Genomic DNA, 23,678 nt, shown 5'->3' with positions numbered 1-23,678 from the left:
GTTTTATTAACAGGCCTGTGTAGCTCAGTGGAAGTGGTGCTTGCGTCCTCTGCGCTTGATCGCTCGCAGTTAGACTTAAGTTCAAGTCTAGTCGCCGACTTGAGGAACTTTTTCTAAGCCTTTCTTCGACCGTTTCCCGAGTTAGTCGTTCTCTGGCACAGGAAAGCGGGTTTTTCCTCCAGGAAACTCGGGTTTTTCATCCCGTAAACTCAAGAAAATCGACCGTAGTACTCATATTATTTCAGATAGTAACATATCTTGTTAGGGTTAGGTACCAAGAGATGGCAGCACTTGTCTGCCAGTCGCTTCATCGGTGGCTGCTATAATTAGTGATAGACATAGGCCAGCTATCTCTGATTGGCTAATGGTGGAGATTGAACTGCCCATTCAGTCTCCAAAAGCTATTGTAGATAGAGTATAAAGGCCTCCCCTACTCCCTATAAGGGAATAAAAAGCGTTAGCTGATTTATTTATTTTATTTATTTATTTTTATTTTATATGTTTTATTAACTGCTTATATTTCGCTGATTTTCAACTCAGCATCATCAGAGCACAACACACTTGCACACGCGACAGTGAGTGAGTGAGTGAAACTATACAATTGCAATGGACAAAAGATCTAAAGTCCTATTTTTGGCTCCCTCTAACGAAAAAAAAAAGCTATGCATAAGTTTCCCTTAGGATAACAGTCTCCTAAATTTTTGGCAAATTAGTGTAACCATATTTGTTAAGGTTTGGAGAATTCTTCAAAGCCATTGCTAACTCAAAAAAATAATCTTTCAGATCTGTAATGACTTCTAAATAACACATTCGTGTTATTTAGAAGTCATTACAGTCACAGCCAAGTCATTACAGCCAAGTCACAGTCACAAGGAACTTCATACACTCCTGGGTGTGCTAAAGGGTGAAGTTTATCTTTAGGCGAGTGGATCAGAGTTGCCAGCTTGACATGAGGTTTGAAAGTGGTGCAAAGACCATGTGTTATCAATACTTTGGCTATATTTTCTTTCTAATACCTCTGATATAGGGAATAGAAATGATCATGTTGTATTCTTGTGTATCAGAAGAGGGCTGAGTAATGGGCCTATGTAGTATTTTATCTATTTTGTGTGAACACTCCTTCACACAGGATTAGATGGAGAAAATGAAATGTGCTATTTAGAAGTCATTACAGATCTGAAAGATTATTTTTTGAGTCAGCAATAGCTTTGAAGAATTCTTCCAACCTTAATAAATATGGTTGCATTAATTTGCCAAAATTTTGGAAGATTGTTATCTTAAGAGAAACTCCTGCATAGCTGTTTTTTTTTCTTTTTTCGTTAGAGGGCGCCAAAAATAGGACTTTAGATATTTTGTCCATTGCAATTGTATAGTTTCACTCACTCATTGTCACGTGTGCAAGTGTGTTGTACTCTGATGATGCTGAGTTGAAAATCAACGAAATATAAGCAGTTAATAAAACATCTATTTGATAAAATTGTGTGGTCTTGTTAATACCGTGAAAAATAAGTCATGAATAAACATAAAACCACCTTCACAACCCTTTTTACTGCGTGATCTCACCCATGAAAGGTTATACCTATCGTACTCTTTTAAATATTCTGTGTGGTTTAAATGGTTTCCTGTTTGCCTGCTCTGAAGGCCGAATATAATATATTTTTCAAGCCACTTCACAGCTGGGTGGTAGGAAACAGAGTGCAATGTCCGTTCGGGCAACCAGGCCCACAATCTCAAGCGCCATAAGTACCTGTTAAACACTTGAGGAAAGGGACAACAGTAAATAACGTTCTCTTTACGGTCGCCATACTCAAACAAGCTTCTTCCGTACAATGGTTTTACATGTCTACTGTCCAACCACAGCAGACATGTTTGCCTGACTGCTTCTTGGGTTTCATATTAATGCATTCCATTACCATCTTTTAATATTCTAAGCCACTGTTGATCTTGGATGTTCTAACTGTGCTGCAATCGTGCGGATTGATAATTTCAATATGTCAGCCAAGCTTAACCCGACCTAAACTGAAGACGTTTCGCAACAGTACTCAAACAGCAAAATGATAACATCTATTTCTGTAAGAACCGAAATCTATGAAAAATAATGGCTGATCGATGTTTATTCTTCATGAACTGTTGTTGTTGTTACTGTTTCATATGATAGTCCCAAAGTCATTTTCAAAGTAGAATTTTTCGTTCTTATATAGCTTTATTTGTATCATCATTATTATTTATTTATTATTATCATTTAGATTTTATATAGATGATGAAATCAGTAGTTAAATACCAGTGCCCACAATACTTCACTTAATCAGTTTATTTCGATTAAAGTTACATAGCAGAAGTTGGTGACAACGCCCACTAAAACGATTTCAAACTAAATTAGTTACCTTAATAACACTGCTAACTGTGGAAAGAAATAGGTTCTTCACGAAGTATTATGCATAGGAAATATTTACATTCGTCTCTTAGGTGTTTTGCCAAGGATTAAGTTGAATGATGTGAAATACACGCGCGCGCGCGCGGGCACGCATGCATGCACACGCACACACACACACACACACACATTCTACATTGAAATGTAGAATGTGTATATTATAGATGTCATATAATATACATGGCATTGAAAATTATCTGTCCCTACAAGGAGATTAGAACTGTAGTTTGGAGAGCGGATATGTACCCATTCAGCCAACCAGTCGCTATCGTTATAATACGTATTGCTAATTTGCTAAACTAATTTATTTACTTAGGTGTACGATATCTAACATAAACTACGTTGCATTATTCATTAAATAAGTTCTCTACTTCTTAAGTAAAAGGAATGTGTGTGAGAAAGAGAGAAATAGCGATCGAATCATGTATGTGAGCTCTTTAAGTTTGAGAGAAACAGCGATCGAATCATGTATGTGAGCTCTTTAAGTTTGAGAGGATTTTTCAATTTTTGTTTAACTTACTCTCGGGAATTGGAATGGAAATTCAACAAATGGAATGAATTTCTCACTGAACAGCATCGAAATAAATTCACTTTTGTGAGTGCTCGAAATGATGTTTTCTGAAAACAATAGATAAATTAATTCATCTTGCGCATTAATACCTTGGGAGGATAGAAGGATTCGGCTATCCTCCCATAATACCTTGGGAGGATAGCCGAATGCCATTTATAAAAGGAGGATCTTTCATATAGTTCAAACTCAAATCCTACTTAGTCATCGTTGCTGCCGCAAATAAATTCGGAGGCCATGTACTTCATCGAATCCCAGTCACCCTTCGAGCAACTTCACGCACCACTACGGTTTCTGAACAGGTTGAATTCGAAGTTAATGCTTTGATTTATTCATGTCACGGAGCATTCCTAGCCGCACAGACAGATCAGCGTCCTTCCTCGTTATCACACATCGGAATGGTAAGGTGTAATTAGGTGTGCTATAGTATCCCTCAGAAGTGTTCGTTTCCTTGTACAAGTCTCCGCAGTGACCGCACAATTCCCTTTTCATTGGTTACTGCCATGCGCGCTGCGTAATAAGATTTTAGCACTGGGAACTAGGGGTTTGTATTTCCTCGTACTTGAATAATTTCGGAAACACACGGATAAAGATGAACAAGATGCTTCATGACTACCTAATGAGAGAGCATTCTAAGAGCTAATGATTCAAAGTCTTTCATCTTTCCCTGCGAAGAAGAAAACCGAGTATCGTATCAGTCCTTTGAACTCAAGTTATAAAGCTGGTAAACAAACAAACAAAAAAAATCACTTTATAAAGAAAGTTTTTTTTTTGTGTGTGTGTCTGGGGGGGGGGATAAGATATGTTTAAAAACTCTTTCAACTGAGTTTGGAAAATCATTGAGTTTTTTTATTTAAGAAACTTCCTGTTTCTTAAAAATCCACTTCAACAGACTGCTTTTTTGTAGAGAAATGAAATTTCTTTTCATTTCATATATCTCTCATTCTTATCCCTGATAACGGAATCGGATTACACAAGAACGAAGTTCCTCAAAATATTAACATTAAAAAAGCCTGGAGTCTCTTTCCCTTAATATGATTACGAGCGTAAAAGAAGTCCACAGAGAGAGAGAGAGAGAGAGAACAAAATATTCATGTTTGGAGTCTCCTTTCTGTACTTGTGATGGCTGACATTTTTTCAAATGGATATTTGTATTTTTAAATGAACTTCTTGACGCTTCTAACTGAGCTTCCTGCAGTTCTCTTTAATTTAAAGGACTTCGCGATTCTTTTGTAAAATAAACTGTTTATATTTCTTTTTAAAATGAGTTAACTTTGTGACACCTTTTTAAAAATGTTCTTGAACTTGTTAAAATGAACTTGCCGGTATTTTTTAAATGAATGCTTACAGCTATATCCAAATCAGATTCCAACCTTCTCTAAAAGAATTTTCTAACACTTTTTAAGGGAACTTTTTGATTCTTCTTAAAAAGGAACTTTCTGACAAAAAATCCCTTTAAAGAAATCATTTTAAAAAAGTTCCTGACATTACTTCAAAATAATTTCTTGACATATTTTTCTAGAATACCGAGGAATGGAATTAAGGCCGAGTCAATGACGTATAATAAGGCCACGTATCAGCGAATACTGTAGCCATAGTGAAGAGAAACTTGGCCATTCGGACCTGACCACATCCGAATGCCAGTATTGTTTGTATTGAGTAACATAATGCTGATTTAGTATATTTTTACAAGTTTACCACAAAACGCATAGTAAAACAATTCGTACAGCAACATATGCGTCTTTTACTTTCCTGTTGGTTCCGCTGGACAGCTTCAAATGCAGAGTTAACTAAAATTATAAATAAAAATGACCAGGACAAAATAATATTTAAAACAAGTATTTTTATTTCCTTAATAGCCACTTTCTTCCTTGTGTGATGGATATAGTCTACGCGCTTTCATATCATCGCATTAAAAACCCCAGACAATAAGAAGTTTTGGCTGTAATTTAGAATGCCTAACCCAAGTCTTTTTATCTGTCATTTTCTTCGAAGATTTCTAAATAACTATTCAAAAAACCAAATTCCTTAGTTGAATAATTTTCAGAAGAGGGAAGGGGAAGGAGATTTAAAATAAACAAACAAATAAATACCGAACGAGGCAGCTGTGTGAGGCAGCTGTGTGGGTTATAAAAGAAGAAAGAGGAAAGAAACACAAGGGTTTGTGATTCGTCCCACCCCCCTCAACAGATGTAGCCTCTAATGTGATTATTGCCCTCTTCGCGACTATGAGCTTCTCTTGCACGCCATAGTGCGGATGAACTTAGGTGATGATGAGTTGTTTCAAAATCCCAGATAAGGCAATCTGTGCGGAAAATGGCTTTTACTTCATTTATGAGCACCATTAACCCTAATGTCCTTGTTTCCTGTACGCCAGTAATCCAACAAAAATAAAACAGTAAAAATGTTTCCGGTTTTATAAGTACATTCTTTCCAAGAAGGAAATTAATCGTCATCACTGAGGGAGCGAGAGAAAGAAGCTTGCTATTTTAGTTATAAATCTGCACTTTTGTTGTTAGAGAAATTCGGCAATTTTCTCTTGAATTTTTATTTGTTTTTCTTGGATTTGTTATCGCGTTTAATCGGTCGTTATGAACGAAGCGGTAGTAAATGAACATTATACAATCATTTCGTATGTCTGTCCATAATTTCTTTAAACTCCTGATCCTTATAAGAGTTTACCTTTCCTTATAAACGTTAAATATTTGATGATTAAAAAAGGTAGAAGCAGCAAACATTAAAAAATTATAATATGCATTGTTTATTATTAGTGGAAACCATTGAATTATTTCAAAACAAAATCTAATTGTTCGCAAGCTCAATTGTAGACAGATCATAAATGTAGATGACCACAACAGGATTTTTAAACAGAACCAACCAAAAAAAAAAAATTAAACCATTCATTGCCGACTGACAAACATAAATGGAGAGGAAAAAAAAGCAAAATTATTTTTAATCGACCAATCAAACGAAATGAACGATTTGAGAATGCCATAAGTCAACTCAACTCAGCAGTAAGCCAGATACAAGAACAAAAATTTCTCAAAATCTAAATGAAAACTTTTGTTTCCCTTTGTGGCTTAAACCTTCATTAATGCATTGAAATCACTTAATTTTCCAGCTTTGTGATTTTTATAGATAGAACACCGCATTATTCCAGGAGTTAATCATAATTAGTTGGAGCTATGCAGGGAAAATGTAAAACATTTTTGTACTGTACTTCTATTAACTTTTTTTTTAAAAATTAGCTATTAGATGTTTTTTAGTTTTCTTAAAAATTCATTAGAAATCAAATCTCAAACATGAGAAGCATCTTTCCTGTTTAAACATTTTCCTTTTAAGCGGCCAAAGTGGTTTCCCACATTCGCTTACGGCCACAAGCAAAACAGTTTAATAAGCCTTGAAGTTTTGACAATCATTGCAATCATTATAGCATTGAATAAGAAATATGGTCGAGTGATAATGATATCTTGATTGGAATTGGAATTACAGTGTCTTTAGTGAAGACAGAAATAATAATAAAGGAGGGTACTACTGATGATGTCAATGGAGCTTGTCCATTTAAGTAGTTTGACGAACTGGGTGGTAATTACGAGAAGGGTTCTGAAATTGTTTGATGTGAAATAAGCGTTACTGGAGAAAGCGATTTAGTAGGGATTTGTTACTGACGTCGAAATAAGGATCAAAATGAAAATGAAATGAAGCAAATTAGTTCGGCCAATTAAAAAATGGAAGGATTATCTTAATGCGGGATTTTAACCTTCCAAATATAAATTGGAAGGAAGGAACAGCATGTGGAGAGAAAGGAGAGAAAATGGAAATGTTTGACTTCGTAAGGGATCATTATCTTATACACTATCCTGTATAATGATGGAGGCGAACTCGCAGGCTAAATATATTGGTTGGGTAAAAAGTTGGATGATATAATTGTAGGAAACATATCAAACTTTACACCAGCTGGAAACAATGGTCATATAGTCATGACCTGGGAGTTGTGAAGACATGCTGACACACACACACACACACACACACACACACACACACACACACACACACACACACACACAAAGGATGGTATGAAAAGTTCTCGGCCTCGACCATAGTTGAAAACACTATCGGGACGATTTTTATTTCTAAGTTGGTACATCTGTCATAAGCATCCATGTGAAATGGCAAGTCATTGTATCAAGTAGTTTGTTTTAAATCTGAAGCAAAAGTGTTGTCCCTAGAATTATATCCCTAGAAATGGATGAAAGTGAGTGTCGTGCGGTTATAAAATTCTTTCTTAAAGAAGGTTTAACGCCAAAGGAAATTCATTCAAAGTTGATAAAAGTTTATGGGAACTCTTCTCCTTTGTTTTCGACAATTAAGAAATGAGCTGCCAAGTTTAAACGTAACCGTACCAACCATAAAAATGATCCACATGAAGAACGTCCAAAAAGTGTAACAACACCAGAAATCATTGATCAGGTGCACGAGATGATATTGGATGACCGGCGAGTCAAAGTGCGTGAAATTGCTGAGACTATAAGCATTTCAAATGAACGTGTACGATATATTTTGCATGAAGAATGAAAAATCGTTGCGCAACATGGGTACGTTTGATTTTGTGCGTCGATTTATTACTACGGATAAGACTTGGATTCACCAATAGACACAGAATCCTAACAGTGGACAGAAGCCGGTTGTTCAGTGCCAAAAAAGACAAAGTCGGTTCCATCAGCAGGAAAGGCCATGGCATTGGTTTTCTGGAACGCTAAAGGCATTTTGTTTATTAATTATCTTTAGAAGGGTAAAAGAATAACCGGGCAATATTATTCCGATCTTTTAACCAGACTAGACGAAAAAATTCGTGAGAAAAGACCCGGTTTGCAGAAGAAAAAAATCATCTTTCATCAGGACAATGCACCTGCCCACAAAGGTGTTTTGGCAATAGGAAAATTAAGGGATCTGCACTATGAATTGTTGGAATATCCATCCTATTCCCCAGATTTGACTCCCTCTGACTTCTATCTCTTCCAAAAACAAAAACTAAAACATTATGGGAGGGGTCACTACCCAGACTGGTTTCAACCTTTTTTGAGGTCTCCTCAGTGAGTAGAGGCTAAGTTTTTACTTGCATAGTTAAAGTTGATAAGGCTCTGTATTACTAAAACCTTGGTATTTAGGGTCTAGCTACTCACTGAGGAGACCTCAAAAAAGGTTAAAACAGGTCTGGGTAGTGAACCCACCCATAATAATGTATTGCAGTATATACATCTCTTAGTGAGAAGTGCTTTACATTATGGAAAATACTAAGAATAGTGATCAGAACTTTACCCACCTTTACAATGAGTTTTCCTGGTGTTGCACCACCTTTAGACTTGAACTACGTTTCAGGCGTAAACTTAACTGTTTACTTACTTGGGATTAGGAGTAAAATAACCAAGTTTATAAAATTATTTGGTAATCCTAATATACATTATTCCCAAGGTAAAAAAAAAAAAACTTATATACGTCTACATCTCCTCCAGAGATTATTCAAAATAAAAACACCTTGTAGCAACTTGCATAGGTAAAGTTTATAATGCTCTGTATTACTAAAACCTGGTATTTCAGGGTCTAGCTACTCACTAAGGAGATCTCAAAAAAGGTTGAAATCGGTGGGGGCTTTTATGAGTTCGCTAAGGTTTTTGCCTTAAGGGAGCAATTTGAGTCTCCGAGGAAAGTGTTTTCCGACACGGCCCGGTGAGGGGCTTTGTCGGTGAATGCTTTCTTCGGAATATGGGCGGTTCTGCTCCGTGGTGGTGGAGCCAACGCTGAGATGGACGGTCTTCCACCCACAATTGAGTGGCCTAGGGATCGTCCGAATTTTTAGAGACGGCTTTACTTATTCAAAAGGTTGAAACCGGTCTGGGTAGTGACCACACCCATAATAATGTATTGCAGTATATATATCTCTTGGTGAGATGTGCTTTACATTATGGAAAAATACTAAGAATAGTGATCAGAGCTTTACTCACCTTTACAATGAGTTGCCCTAGTGTTGCACCACCTTTAGACTTGAAGTAGTTTCAGGCGCAAACTTAACTGTTTGCTTACTTGGGATTAGGAGTAAAATAACCAAGTTTATAAAATTACTTGGTAACCCTAATATATATATATTCAAGATACCAAGTAATTTTATATGAACTCGGTTTTTAATCCTATTTTCCAAGAAAGCAAACAGACAAGAAAGGCAAGTTTGCGCCTGCACCTACTGCAAGTCTAAGGCAACTGATCCCTAAGGTAGTGCCAGTCGAGGCAACTCGTGGTAAAGGTGGATAAAGACCTGATCACTATTCTTAGTATTTTTCCTCTAATGTAAAGGACATCCCCTTGCTGAGATGTATGATGCTAAACATTAAAGTCAAAATACATAATGAGCTCTGCATTACTTCACTCTTAGCATTTTAAGGTCTGACTGACCTTAAAATGCTAAGAGTGAAGTAACTGACGAGAACCACTGACGAGACCTCAACAAAGTTCGAAACCGGTATGAGTAGTTACCATTGCCTTTAATGTTCCACGTTTGTCTCCCTCTGCGGACGCCCATGTATGAGAGGTAAGCATCACCAAGGAATGGTTTAAACACTAGTTATCTAAGGTTGGAATTTCGTTTCTGTAACAACTCTTGCAGCTTTTGTGGGAATTTGGGGACTTATTTTGTGCATTCATATTTGAATTGTTTAACATTAAAAGCTTGGTCATTAATCCAGACAGCTAACAGAAGATGAATGGCATCTTCACCAGCAGGATTTCAGGAAGACCTCAATTAATTTTCGACTAGAAGGCGTGTCCTTCGGTTGTATTAAAGGCAACATATAACCAAAAGATTAAGAAGTCAACTTAAAACAGCAGGGTAGGGAACCTGTTGTGTTTCAATCCTTTCATTTTGGTCAGTTAAAATCCGAAGTGAATAGAAGAAAAGACCACCCCTGTCGTCCATCACGAGTGTTCTGGTAAATTCAATAAAAGACGCGTAGCTGTCACTAGATAGAGTACGTCGTCCGGTTTGATTTACAACTCAGCCCAAAGTGCCAGAACCCATTAACACACCCACCCTGAAACACTGACACGATCTTTGGTAAGAAAGGGAGTCGGAGCTAAAAGGATACACACCATCATCCTTACATTGTTAACTATTACAGTAACTCTCTAATTAAACAAGAAAGAAAATTCTTCACAATCACAAATGAAAGACGTTCTGGGATGTATTTTTGCTCTCTTTTATTCAAGTGATTACTTTGTTGCTTTTTTGAAGCAGGCATCATACGTATGTGTCTGATGATTGCCCACTAACACACAAACATTTTAAAATCCCCTGGAGAGCAGATAATACAATGAAATAAGTCACGCTCTTGGAATCCACATTGGCAACCTGCTCATTGTGTATGTATTGTTATTCACAGCAACATAAAAAATAAGTTATGTTCAGCAAAGTAAACAGGCTTAAAATTACAGGACAAGTTCTCGTAGTGAACAAGTTCTTGAAGTGAGGAATTGATAGCTATATAGTACTCTCAATGTCCATGCTTATTTTCAAAATGAACTGTAAATTATTACAATTTTTTTCTTTGAAACCGTTAAAATTATTTTCATTATAGAATTTTACTAAATTAATGAAAATAATGAAAAAAAAAACTATAATCAAACAGAACTCAATTGATTCCAGTTAGCTTGCTCTTTCGCCTTCCCCCACGCTGACATCTGTGGAGAATGTTTGACTTTTGAGTGTTTCGGAATGCATTTTTGTGAAATGTGTTTTAGTTAATTGTGATTTTGAAAATAATCTGATGTCTTATGTCAAAAATTGAGCATTTAGAGGGTTTCCGACATTATGGGAACAATCACTCAAAAGTAATGATATTGAAGACTAAGAGAATATGAACAAAAAAAATCTGTTAATATGTTAAGCCAAGAGAATAAAGCGGACGAAAATATTCAAACAAAAGTTATTAATAATTGAAAAACTGGAAGGAAAGAATTCGTGAGTCCCATGAAATAGAGAAGGAAGAATCATACTTTCTATAAGTTATTTGTCAGGACAATAGATGAAAAAATGGACTACTGTTCACAATAGAATACTTCTAATAACATCTTGGGAAGATACAACCTCTTATCTTTGATTATATAATATAGAAGTCATTTTCAAATGGTGACGTGCAGAATTTCAGAGCTTCGCATGAAAATCTGAAGTTTCTACAAAGAGTTAAGGCTCTTTGAATTAATACCGACTGCAGGTTTATCTTGTGACATATGCGTTTGGAAGTTTAAATAATCAGTTAATATTAAGTAGATTTCAAGTATAGGAAAAGGGTTCTGTGATTGAAAAATAAGTTTGAAAAGAATATCTTTGAAAGAAATCCTTTTATTCTAACAAATTTTAACAAACTTTGTTCTGATATTTCAGATTTTACTAATACATTTTCATAACTTCTGAAGTTTATATATACATTAACGTTAAAATTATTATATTTAATAACAATGAATAAATAAATTATACTCAATCATTAATTATGTTGAGTAAAATAATTATAACCGAAAATATTTAGAGTAATAAATTGGATGTTATTCATACGAGCCACTAATAGATCCAAATATTGCATTACAGCCCTTCTAATTGCTGTTTGAGAATCTTTATGTTGGTAACCCAACCTAAAGATTCTCAAACTGAACTGCACACCTTGGTCGACTCAAGTGTGTTCTGATCCAATTTTTGAGCAAGGCATTTAATCTCAAATAAGTATTCAATTCTTGGGAATATTACTTAATTTCATTTTTATGAAATAAATGATTTTCTAGTTGTTTTAGTAGTAATCTATGATAAATTAATTCCCTGCCATTCGTGCAACAATGGAGTTATGGTGTTGCTCATCCATACCAAGATTTCTAACTTCAGGAACTCTCCCTTCTCCCTCTCAATAATATTTTATATATATATATTTTTATTCTTGTCCCTCTCATGTCTGAGATGGTTAGGAGGGTCTGCGGACGCATGAGGCTGCTACGTAATCATCTGGTATCACCTTCGTTACTCTTTGTATCGCTAAACGAATATTTCTTGTGGCTGCATGAAGCTCGTTTTAGGTGGTAGATGTGGGACGAGCTGCCGAAACTAGATACCGGTATTGATACCGGAATGGAATTGCCATTCTTGATTGTACTTATCTTGCTGCTCTAGAAACACTTGAAGTGAGTTTGGAATCATTTTCTATGTCTAAGGTAACATTTCTACTCCTTAGCTCAGCAAGCTTCAATCCTCTCTATGTCTCCATTTCAAGTCTTTATGTAAAATTTCACCTCTGAGACATTCTTGAGCATACCAACTATGCAGTGCCAACCGTTTTATCAGATACGATATAGCCACCAATAGAGACATCTCACACCAAATAGCATCCCATGAAAAACATCTCCGGAGATCCTTCTGTCACTCTAGATTCATCACCCTCCATTTGTCTTTCTTTCATTCTTTCTTTTACATATCTGTTACTTATTTTTTCCCGTTTAGTAATGACCAATAACTCATCTTTTAAACCTTGACTTCTATCAAGGTAATGTGAGCCAGGATCGGCTTCTCAGCGAACCGTCTGAGTACCTAAGACTGCATCAGTTGAGATCCTCATGAGGAATCAGTGACGGTTTGTGAAAAGGATTTTTGTTGTTGTTCACGGTTATTACTGAATTTTTAACAGCAACTATATCTGCTTTTATCATTGAATTTTTCAAGTCAGCGAACGGGTCTATTTTAGATTAAGCCGTAGGAAAATAGCTGCAACAACACTTCATTTATGTTTAGAGTACTTTAATTATTAAATTATTTATATAACTTAAATCAAAAAGTAAATTATTTATAATTATATATTATTAAATTGACTTAAACTATACATTAAATTAAAAAAAAAATAGAAACCAGAATTTATTATAACTGAAATGAGCACTACCAAAATCTTCCTAGTCAGACACATGAAATAACATCAAAGCTCTTCGTGTAAGGCGACTTATTATTAACACAGAGGAGATCCATTACTCTTTGGGGAATACAAATATAATACAATTCTGAAGGAAAAACGGAGAAAGAGAAACAAGTTGAAGGAAACTCACATTTCTAAATTTACTTTTTTTTTACTTTTGCAGATATGAACCAAATGAACACAAGCGAGCCTTTGCTTTGTTCAAGCACTTAAAATTTCATCGAAACAGGAAACAGATGTCTAAAATTTGAGGAGGTATTATTGTCAAGTTTAGAGGGGGAAAGAAAAAGGGATATTTTCTCATCGAGTTAATCCTCTTTGACAACCATAATTTTTTTTCATCATTAGTTTGCGCAACTGTACCGAAGATTACGTTGATAATCCTGCTCAGATTGCACAGCAGTCCAAGCAAGGAAATTGTTGAATTCCAGAAGAAGAGGAGGTATCCGGCTCCTTTGAATCCTAATTTGGGCTGTTTTCGATTAAACAGGGGAAATAATTTCTCCTAATTGGGTGTTTGGTATGCAATTAGCAGTCATTGCTTTCCTATGAGCATGACACTGAACTTGCATTCGTGCATCAGGTGCAGTGTGTTTATGGAGCGGTTAACAATCATCCTTTCATCCCTACTGGCATGGATCATTGAACTAGAAATACTCGTCTGACGACGCAATGGTTGCCATGGGATTGAAACAATTCTTGCCGTACGTAATGTTAAAATACATCCCAGCTTGTGATCAATGTAATACGCTGAGCGGGCTGATAAATCTCTAATACTAACATGTCAAAAATTTAAATAGTGCCCGCCCGTATAAAGATGTTGTAAACAATGGGAATTTGATCAATCGGGTGCAATTCGTTTCTATTTTTATCGACGTTCTCATTAAAACAGAATATAACGACTGCCCTGATCATGAGGCGCTATCGTCACCCGTTTGGGTGTACATCAGGAAGTCGGAATTGACTTCCGAGTGTTTTATGACAGGAAGTCTTGTTTCAGATAATAAACGAAAGGACTGTGCGCCGACAAGAACGAAAATGGTCGCTGGATTCAGCAGGCACTTGTTCAGATTCAGATTATTATGCAACATTGAACTACGGATGGTATCGTTCTGGGAGTATTCCTCAATGTGCTAACAGACGAGATCGGTTCTGTTTTGTCACTCGGTTCAACATCACAAAACAAACACAATTTTGTTGATTACTTATATTCATACTTTCATCTAGAAAGCCACAGTTTCCCTATTTTGTAATCAGAGTCGTCATATATCAAAAGAATTCTTTAGCCAAGAGGAGGATATTTAGCACAAAAGCATTTGCAGCTCCCTGAAGCATTGGCATCTCTTCTCAACTCAACATTCATCCACCACATGAATCGGTTTCCACTTGTTTCAGATTAAACAAAAAAAAAAAAAAATTCTAACAATGGGAAAAGCTTGGCAGCCATATTGGAAGTTGATTAACAACGGACTGGTAGTTCGTTATTAAAGTTGAACTTCATAAATGACGTTGCGAGCGTGTTACAGATGCTACACTCACCATATGATCCTGCGAATATATAAGATTACAGTTACTATAATGCAACGAATCTTAACAGCGCTGTGAAAACAAATTTCTTATCGTAATAGCAGTTTCCATCGTCATATATTATATACAGTATTTTCCATATTTAAATTACGAGACTATATGAATTTGCTTTCTTCTCAACTTAAAAACAAACAAAATTATACAATTTAATTTAGGTCTAAATGATACCATAAAGAAAGACATAAGACATGATATCTCAGTAATTATTGCTGTATTATTACCTTCTACCAGAGACGTACTTCCATGAAGAGAGGAGAAAGGAAGAAATTTTTGAACTGCGATTACAAATTGCGGCAATATTAATAACCTGTAATAAAAAATAATAATAATAAATAAAAATAAACCTGTTCATGGATGGTTTTATGTTTTTTCATTGGAGAAACATGGCAGTTCGCTTAACTCAAAGAAAGATATAAAGTAATAATAAAAAATATGATCAGCGAAGGTGACTAACTACCATATGCTGACTATCATCACTGTGACATGAAAAAGCGATGCGCTTAACATAATCTTTTCGGCCTACCTCCTATCACCTTACACAGGTCATCTTGTTATCATTCACACTTACACTAAATCGTTTCTTCCTCCTTTACTTCTCGTGAATTTTTATTTTTATTTTTAATTTTGCAATTATTATTTCTATAGATGCACAACAAAAATTGACATTTTTAACAGTAGGAGGATTACTTATTTTAATTAACTTGACTAATTAATATTAGCAATAAATATGTTGGATGCAAATGCAGCATATGAATATTTGTATTCATATGTTGGTTTGGAAGTAAATAGTCCCATTAAGTATCAAATGCGTTTATCTGTGGAAGGATCGCGGAGATTATCCTTGGTAACCTCTGTTTTACATGTTTTCGTGACAAACCTATGATTTTGTAATTTGCTGTGAATATGAGCAAAAATATAAATTTTAAACATTTCTCCAAAGCATAAACTACTCCAAGGCGATAAAACGAATTATGTACTTTTATTGAGGAGTTTTCAAAACGAACATAATTTTTTACTTTTGTCATAGATTTTTCTTATTTTGCCTGCTTGAACTTAACATCCGTGTTTGCGTCTGTTTGGCGTTATCTTAGTAACCGTTTTATAGTTTAATTGTTGCTTTTACTCGCGATCAAATATTTACTTTTTTCTCGAATTCTGGGTCACTTGCAACATACGACTGCACACATTCCTTTATAACTGCAGGACGCCTTACGCATGAAAGTGAGAACCAGCAGGCAAGACCTAATCGTTATGTCTTTGTCTGCTTCCAAAGGAAATGGCGAAAATAAATCATCAGCTGAGAAATTTTATGTTCAGCTGGTATTATTTAGTCTGCGTAAGGATATAACCCGAGAGAGAAAGAGTGGAATGGGTAGTTAAAAAGGGGGCAAATAATTGAACTTAAGAGGTCATCTAAAAGAATAGCATGACACTGCATTCGGGGGGCGGGGGGGAAGAGAACAAGAAAGAGAGAAAGGGAAAGAGAAGAAAAAGCGTCTTTTGGTTACTACTGTGCATTCAAAGATAGCAACTAAAGGTTAATAACATGCTTGGGTTATTAAGTCTATAACCATGTTTGTGGTTCAACAAAACCAAAGGGTAAAGACCGAAAGGAAAGCGAACTGGAAATGAGACAAAAAATTAAATAAAAATAAAATATAATCCCGACAACTGTATATAGGAAATAGTGCGTGTGACTGTCGCAGAAATTACGGAATGCGACTTAAGTATTCTTTGGGATTCTTTTCTCATGAACCGGCCTCTTTGTATTTGGAAAAATTGGATAAAGATGAAAGTTAGGAGACGATTCTTGAAAGGGTTTTAAGTCTACCGTTAAAAAAATCTAAAAAATAATGTCTTCGCATGACGAAAGGCTAGGATACAAGACCTTAACAGGCATATTATTCTAAGATTTTTCGTAATATTTCATATTATGAAAAAGACATATTATTCTAAGACCTGTCTTAGAATAATATGTCTTTTTAAAACAGTTTCTAATAAAATATTACTCTAATACCAATGCAGTAATTAGAAAGGACACACTCATAACAGAACCAATAGAGATCCAAAAAGGAGTAATGCAAGGATGCCCATTATCCCCATGCCTATTCAACGTATATCTAGAAGTTGTAAAGAAGGCAATAGGCAATGAGCCTCGATTCAATGTCAATGTTTAAACATAAATAATATGAAATATGCGGATGATCTCGTCCTTATTGCAAGAACCCCGAATGAATTACAAAGGTTGATAAACAAGCTAAACGAAACTTGTAAAAAAATGACATGACAATAAATATACAAAAGACAAAAGTGATGAAAATAGGGAGGAACAGAACTACCATCTCAGCCACCCTAAATGGAGAACAAATAGAACAAGTAGACAACTTCATATATCTTAGATCAAAACTAACAGAAACAACAGATGAATTCAAAACAATCAAACACAGAATAGCGATAGGTTGGACCACCATGGGAAAATTACAGAAAATCTGGAAAACAAACAAGATAGCTAAGCTAGCCAAAATCAAATTATATGAATCAATAATTATACCAACAGTCATTTATGGAGTAGAAGCGTGGACAGTTAAGAAAAGAGAGGAGAAAAAACTGCAGGCATTTGAAATGAAATGCTTAAGAAAAATAAATATAACAAGTTGGATATAAAAGAAAACAAACATCACAGTCAGTCAAGAATTATTGTATAAAAAGACAATAATAGAAAAAATTAAATAAGAACAACTGAGATAGTTTGGCCACACCGTATGCATGGAAGCAAACAGACTTCCTAACGTCCTAATCAATACTTTTCCAACTGAAAAAAGAAGACTGGGAAGACCAAGAATTACCTGGCTGAAATTAATAAAGAACATCCCGGGATGCAGAACCTATAAGGCACTTTTTCAAATAGCAAATAGACTGGAAGATCCTGCTTAAGAGAAGACTCAACACGTCTTAGACGGAAGAGAAGAAGAAGAAGAAGAAGAAGAAAACAATATATTTATTTCATTTATTAAAAACAATGTTTTTCTAAAATTAAAATTAAACATTTTTCGCTAAAGCATTAAAGATTTAAACAAAAAACATAGGTGACGCGAGTTGTATATTGGTGGTTGTGTGTTTTAATATCTCGTATTTTTAGCGATTCTTTAACAGTAATTTAGAGTTGATTCATAAATTTATGGTAAGTGTTGAATAAGTAATTGCACTTATTCAACACTTACCATAAAATTTAGAGTACACTTATTTGCTTTTACTTCTAATTATTCAATAGTTTTTTGTGTTGTTTTTTTTCCCTTAGTTTTAAGTATTCGAAGTCGTTAAGTCGACTTTTTTGGCGTCAGGATAGGACTGTCATAATCAGCATAAGTTACAAGCATTTTTAGTACTTTAGTTCAGCGCTTCCCAAACTGCGAACCGCGGCCCCTCTTGGGGAGGGGGGGGGGCGTAAGCTTTGTTGAGAGGGCAGTGAAATAATGAAAACAAATTTAAAATGTTTTAAGACTAAGTAGATTTTTTAATCTTAAAAGAAGCGAATTTAATTTTTATTATTTCTTATTTCTTTTTTTTGTTCTTTTTTTATATTTTAATGGAAAAAATCACACATTGGTGTTGGTTCACAAATTTTGCTTCTTTGGTATTTTAGCGATTAATGAATAATAGTAAATATATGCCTATTGGTATAAGTTTCATTTAAGGTATTGATAAGAAACACAAAAAGGATTACAAAAGAAAAATCTTGAATATAAATTGTATTGAATATAAATACAATAAATATTATAATAATATATGTCTATATTACGATTTTTTTTTTTTTTTTTTTTGATGGGAGCAGTGAAATATTTTAATTTTTCCAAAAGGGGCCTTTACATCCATAAGTTTGGAAAGCACCTTTAGTTAAGTATTTTTATTTGAAATATAGTTTCTATAAGTACTTATAGATAAGAACTTATAGACACTATATTTCAGCACTTTCTATAAGTGCTCAACATATATTTATATGAAACGTATGAAATAAACGACTGAATTTAATCCATAAAAATTGAACCCATCAATTTTGTTTAAAACAGAACGACACGTGATGAGGAATATTTTAATTATTTTTGAGCAGTTGTTTCTATTGAAGACTTTGTAGATTTATCATTAGCGTACAAAGGATATGAATCACCAAAGATTATGTTGGCAGCTCTTATCTTTTACAAGTATATATTTCCATAATACGTCGTAAATGCTAAGAGCAATGAATTTAAACATCGTTATGGAAAATATGCTACAAGCAGAGGACACCCTTCTTAATTACACTCTGTTTTCTATCGGATATGATAGTAGTAGTAATAATAATAATGCGGGATGGCTCGTGAACCTCTTATGGAAAATAGTTTCCAGAACGTTGCCTGATAAAACAATGAAGATAGATGAAATGCAATATAAAATTTATAAAATAATGCAGATTAAGTAATAAGAATAGAATATAAACATATGAAAAAAAAAACAGCAGAATCATAAACAGGAAGATAGCAATGGTGTTAATAATCATCATAATTGGCTTGGTAAGGATTCAGATTCTTTTGATGATAAACAATTAACGAAATCTAGCAATGAAATTTATTCTTCTCATTATAACAAATTCGCTCACTATAGCAAAACTATAAAAACATTTGATTGAAGTCGCCAAGGGATATTTAATGATATTCTAAAGGAAATTCAGTATAAGAATGATATTTGTTGCTTTGATGTTATTTTGGTTTAATATTCGTTTTAGGATTGTGTAGGAGTGTGTGTGTGTGTGTGTGTGTGTGTGTGTGTGTGTGTGTGTGTGTGTGTGTGTGTGCGCGCGCGCGCGCGCGCGCGCACACATACACACGCACAGATGCAAAGAAAAGTAGTCGAACTATGCATTTCTATTCAATGCCATTTTAATTTGTTTTTTCAAGAACAGAGCGAGAATATTAGGTCAAACCATGATAATGCATCGTTCTAATAAATTCTTGTGTCCTCAGCATAGAAAGGATGGGTTGTGACATTTTGCAGCATACTGTTAATGGTCTCCCTTGATGTTTTTAAGGTGGCAAATTTACAAAAATACCTTATTAACAGTCCATTCCTTTGTACAGCATGTTTCAAAAGCAATATTTTTAATTTTTTTCCCTTAATGTTGAGTGTTGAAAGATATGCGAAAATATGTTTTCTTATATTATTATTATTACGGGCGACTCCAGGGAGTCCTCAGATTCATCGCGGCCCTAAACATCATGTCCACACAACTATACGACACAGTATCTATCATACCTTGCTTTGAACTCACTCACCGTCATAGCACTCATAACAGACTCTGGCAGCTTATTCCACTTATTTACTACTCTAAAAGTAAAGAATCCAGTTCTAACACCCTTGCTAACCACACTCTTGCCCAGCTTCCATAGGTGTCCCCTAGTTCTCCCACCACCAGTCCTGATCTCAAAAATATCCTCTGAATTAATCCTATAGAAACCCTTTAGCAATTTGAATGTCTCAATCGTATCTCCCTTTTTCCGCCTATCAACTAATTTCTGCAACCCACAAATCTTTAACCTGTTCTCATACGTTTCATTCCATAGACTGGCTATCATCTTAGTCACTCGCCTCTGGATTCTCTCCACCTCCTCCCCATCAAGAAGAAACCTAGGTGACCAAATCTGGGCACAGTAGTCGAGATGAGGTCTTATCAAGGCTCGGTACAGAGGTACAATAACTTGCTTGTCTCTGCTCGTCAAAGTATTTTTCAACAACCAAGTGAGTTGATGAGCTGATTTAGTCACTTTTGCAATGTGCCCCCTAAACTTCATCTCCCTATCCACTAACACTCCCAAGTCCCTGGCCTCATCAATCTCCTGGAGTACAGCTCTACCAGTGTGGTATACTGTTGCTAATATTTTCATCCCAAAATGCATAACCTTACATTTTGTCACATTAAATTGACATCAATTCTCCTTAGCTCAGAACTCCAATTTATCCAAGTCGTCCTGCAAGATTTTGACATCTTCTGCATTCACTGTTGCCCTACCCAACTTTTCATCATCAGCGAACAAATGAACTGTTCCTCTTAGGTCCTTCCCTATATCGTTAATTAACAAATTAAACAGCAGTGGTCCAAGAACAGAACCCTGCGGCACACCACTAGTCACAGGCCGTCTTTTGGACTCTATTCCTGAATAAACTAATCTCTGATATCTCTTCAGCAACCACCCACCTATCCATCTCACTAACCCTATATCCATTCCCATATGTTGTAGTTTACGGATTAGAATTCCATGTGGTATCCTGTCAAATGCCTTAGCCAGGTCCAGCAGTATCACTGTAAACCCATTACCCTTATCCAGTTCAGCCGTCACTGTGTTACAAAACTTGAGCAGGCTACTGAGGCATGATCTACCCTTCACAAAGCCATGCTGTCCCCCGTACAGTATATCATTTTCTTCAATCCATTCCTGTATTTTTCCCTTGAGTACTTTCTCCAAGACCTTGACAACGACTCCTGATAAGCTGATCGGTCGGTAATTTGCAACAGTAGTCTTGGATCCTCCTTTATACAGTGGAACCATTTTCCCCTCTTTCCACACCTTCGGAACTAAACCAGACCCGAAATATGAAAAATATAATAACAAAACGCATACTTTGCGCATTTGTAAAGATCTAGATTTGATGAGCCATTAGACGCCATATGCTAATATAATACATTATAAAAATAAACGGGAACCTTTCGTACGAAAGTTAATCTGAATCAATAAATTATTTCATTCGTGTAATTTATTTTGAAATAGTATTTTGCATCAGTAACAGACAAGCATTAGCGCCAATACATTAATACCAAGCAGTTAATCAATTCATTGATGTAGCGAGTTCTTTTTAAAAATATGATTTTATTATATATCAATTTAAATTTCAATAAATGCAATTAGCAAATGAGTCAATAAAACAGAACTGCACTTAATCTAATATTTCCCTATTGTGTTGTACTACTTCTTTGATTTCTAAACAAATTACTTTTTGAATGAGAGGTCGGAAGTATTGAAAGCCTTATTAACAAATTTCTAAGAACTTTTTGAAAAGTGCAAAATGTTAAAAGCACACAAATATTTTCGTATAAATAAAAACGGTATCGAAAAATACTATATGACAATAAGAGAGAAAGACAAGATAAACTGAAAAATTACACAAAAAATAAACTGAAACAATGCGAAATGTATCGAGTATTTAGAATTCCTGATGATAAATTATACACTTACCGAAACGTCATCATATATTATTGTCTGTACTGACAACAATACATTATTTCATCTTCTGCAACTAAATCATTTTTAGTTTGACACTTCAATGTTTCAATACTTCAAAAAAAGAAAAGAAATGACAGAGGGAAAAAAAAATGCCATCACAGAACTTTGATGCGATAAAAGAAACTCCCATTTGCAAAGCATTTGAGACAAAACTTTCCTGCAGAAATCAATCTCAAAATAATGGATGCTGATACACTCGAGTCTTAAATCGAACATTATCCGTAGATCTCCAAGACATTTTTCATTAGCCTTAGTTTTCGAGGTCACGGTACGAGTTGTTTTGCTACTTCTTAGAGATGAATAGTGTCACATCCCGTTGCCAATTAAAAACTTTATCATGAAGGGTTTTAATGCACACCGTAAAGAGAAAAACTTGTGATAAACAGAAGATGATAAAACATAAGTGTGACTATCGGAAGCTTTAGCTTTGATAAGTGCACTGGTAACGAAAAGCAAACGTTACTACTCCATGGGCAGAAATACTGATGCTATTTGCTAAGCGCTCTAAGCAAACAGTAATTTAAAACTGTTATCTCTCAGTGGCCTTTATGCTTGGTAAGTTCAGATTAGGAGTCCGACTCTTTTAGACATGTTTACACACAACTAATTGTATAATAAGTCAATAAGTCTTTAGAAGGTTTTTATTGGTTCATTTATGGATCGATTTTCTTGAAATGGGTTATTGTACTTTAGGAGAAGGGGCGTAATTTTGCTGAAAGTATTAATACTTAACTGAGAGAAAACATCTTCTTGAAGTATTAATACTGAAATGACATCGTGACCTCGATTTTTTGAAAGCATTATTATTAAACTCAGAGAAAAAAATAATTTTTTTTTGAAAATGTTAATACTGAACTGGGATCACGACATCGTTTTTTCTGAAAGTATGAATACATAACTAAAATAATAATATTGTTGTCCTTAAGTAGTATTAACAGCAGTAAGAGAAATTTAAACATGAACGGTAATCATTTGTTCCAAAAGAAATTGCATTGAATAACGATACAGAACATCTCACCGTGTCTTATCTGATAGCATTAAAATTCATTATTAGGATATCATTAACACCAAATTACTCCTAGACCTGCTCTACCTACCGAATGTGGGGATATCAGCATTAACGTTTCTAGCTCATTATTCTGTATTTGTTTTACGTTAAGATAAGCGACTGTGACTTACTTTTTTTGTGGCACGTTTCGCTGATTTTTTTTTCTTTAAATGTGAACTTTTACTGAGTAAATCACTTCACACACCCTTACGTGTTGAACTTACTTTTAACCGCACGACGACTCCGTAAAAGTTCAATTTCGCATCCTTATCTCACCAGGAAGGTTACGAGGTTCGAAATTGCCGTTCAATTGGAAACGAAGCTGGAGGCCGAGATGATTTTCATCCCTCTTTTCGCACAAAACGTATGAGCAAAAAGGAAGAATGCACATTTCTTTCGAACTTTAACCTGTCCGTGTCAGCTTCAGTAGACGGGAATGAATAATGGCTCGTACCGCAATATTAATGGCCTGATCTTCAGCCAATCTCCCTAGAGACAGCGCTTCATCGCCTGTCTGTGAATCAGCAGTGGCTGTGGGGTGCAACATACACATTAATAAAGCTCTTCATTTTTATGTGTTTACGTCGGGTTGGGGGTATGGAGAAGGAAATTAGCGGGGCTATTTACAACGAACCGTTTTATCAAGGAAGAGATGTTACCCAAGACGCCATTAACTGCTCACTACCAACCTCGATAATGGACGAGTTTTGTGGTAATTGACCGTCTCGTGCTGTCTTTTCTA

General features: G+C 35.2%; 1 long non-coding RNA gene across 6 annotated transcripts in view; it reads right to left on the bottom strand.

The window, feature by feature from the left end:
- The window catches only part of LOC150094407 (uncharacterized), an 849,964-nt gene that overhangs the window by 579,981 nt on the left and 246,305 nt on the right, over nucleotides 1–23,678 (bottom strand). For all 6 annotated transcript variants that reach the window (XR_016550250.1, XR_016550249.1, XR_016550254.1 and 3 more), the window contains exon 5: nucleotides 14,800–14,885. This is a non-coding gene — a long non-coding RNA (uncharacterized LOC150094407). The remainder of the gene's footprint in view (nucleotides 1–14,799; nucleotides 14,886–23,678) is intronic.

Source organism: Typopeltis vanoorti, chromosome 22 (assembly GCF_054136105.1).
Source record: "Typopeltis vanoorti isolate ZY-2024b chromosome 22, IOZ_Tvanoo_1.0, whole genome shotgun sequence".
Classification (NCBI taxonomy): domain Eukaryota; kingdom Metazoa; phylum Arthropoda; class Arachnida; order Uropygi; family Thelyphonidae; genus Typopeltis; species Typopeltis vanoorti.
Note: the sequence above shows the minus strand (reverse complement) of the source record. Positions and strands in the feature narration are given on the sequence as shown.